We start from the raw sequence: 2,020 nt of genomic DNA, 5'->3' as shown, positions 1-2,020 counted from the left end.
TTTCTGTGTGTGTCTGTGTACAGGATATCTCAAAACTTTGTGGACGGATCTGGATGAAATTTTGTGGACTGGTTCGGTGTGTGACAAGGACGAACTGATTAGATTTTGGTGAACATCCGGATCCGACGACTAGAATCTTTTCAGTGATTCTTCCCCATTGAGAGAAAGGGTTAAAAAAAGATCAATAGCACGATATCTCAAAAAGTTGTGGATGGATACGGGTGGAAGTTGGTGGACAGGTTGGGTGTGTGACAAGTAACAAAGGATTCAGTTTTGGTGAAGATCCGAATCGGGATCCAGAGCTGATCATTTTTAAGTGATTCTTCACTATTGAGAGATCAGGTCAGATTACATCTGTGACTTGCTCCAGGTACCATGTATACCTGCACTAACCTGTTCCATGGTCAGGTTGTCAGCGACTAAACCGTCTCCCCGACAAAGTTTCTTGGTGAGGAGTGTGTATGATATGGACACCCAGCAGGATGAAAACAATACCTGTCAAAGGGCAGAGGACCTCCTTGTGAGCCAGCGGCCATCCATATCTTGTGCCCAACTGTGTGTGCGGAGGTTGGTGGCAGGATTTGCACTCCAGCCACTGTAAAAACCCTTCATTCCTCGAAACTTTCCTAAAGCATTAAAAAATCTGAAAACCCACTCCGTGGAAGTATCTCCTGTGCAGCTTCCCTTCACAGGGCAGCTCACAAGATGACGGGTTTGGGGCAAAGCCTTCGGGACCCCCACTATTTGATGATAGGAGGGAAACCACGGGGTAACATTCCCGGGTCAGATTGTGGGAGAGTGTGTCGGGGTGGTGCTGCGGTGTCGTCCACCAGACAGCGGTCTCCTTGGGTTAATCCGAGGCGGTCCCTTCGGGTGGGTGCCTGGAACGTCCTATCCCAAAGAGAGGATGATCACCTGTCACTGTTATCATCGGTGCTCAAGCGTTTCGTCACTGGTATTGCAGCACTCGCTGAGGTTTGGAGACCAGATTGAGGCAAGATCATGGTGGGTGGTGACACCTACTATTGGTCTGGTCGCTCTGATGGTTACCATACCCAAGGAGTTGCTGCAGCTGTGTCCAATAAGCTGACTCCAATGATAATGGAGATAACACTGGTCAACGAGCGTATTATGAGACTAAGGATTCGTCACTCCTTGGGTGTCATTTCCCTCATCTCTGTGTATGATCTGACTGAGGCGAATGACCTCACCGTGAAGGACGCATTCTATGTCATGCTCGAGTGTGTGGTTGATCCGTGCCCCAGTTGAGATACACTTCCAGTCTTGTGGGATTTCAATGCATCGACTGGACCTGAAAGGGATGGTTATGAGACGTGTGTTGGTCCCCATGGGTCTGGAACTGTGAACCAGAATAGCAAGAACTCATGGACTTAGGGTGGCTGGTTCATGGTTTTAGCGCCCACAGGCTCATTGCTGGACTTTGCCTCACCGCCAGCGTTGGAATGCCAAGGAGATTGACCATGTGCTCAGTGAAGGATGATCCAGAACTGCATGGTCCACCGGAGTGCTCAGTTCCTCAACACTGACCACAGGCTTGTTGTAGCAACTGAAGTTTCAGTTTAAATCCAGGAGAATTGTACCATCCCAGCCTGGGTTGGATGTTTGCAAGCTCAAGGATGAGAGGGTAGCTGAGGAGTTTGCGAACAGGCTGAGTGGGGATTTGGGGGTCTGGGTACTCTGGGGGATCCTGAAGAGTTGTGAAGTGCCTTCAAGATCACCGTCCTTGATGTTGCCGGTCGATGTCTTGGAGCTCACCTTAGGGCAAAGAGGGAATTTTGTCTCAATGGACCCTGGATACCTTTGCCCAGAGTCGCAGGGCCAGGCGGAATGGCAGAGCTGAGCTGTTTAGGAAGCTGAGGCGTAAAACTGTACGTGCACCAAGGGTGGACAAGGAGGCCTCTGTGTGAGGAGTCTGTGAGGGGGTAGAGCATCACTTGTGGACAGGTGATTCTCATCCTGCTCCAGGGGAATTCATGCATTGCGTTCATCCAAGCCCATC

This window comes from Eptatretus burgeri, chromosome 2 (assembly GCF_056783735.1).
Source record: "Eptatretus burgeri isolate ZD-2024b chromosome 2, Ebu_testis_v1, whole genome shotgun sequence".
Lineage (NCBI taxonomy): Eukaryota > Metazoa > Chordata > Myxini > Myxiniformes > Myxinidae > Eptatretus > Eptatretus burgeri.
The sequence above is the reverse complement of the archived record's forward strand: the minus strand, read 5'-3'. Positions refer to the sequence as shown.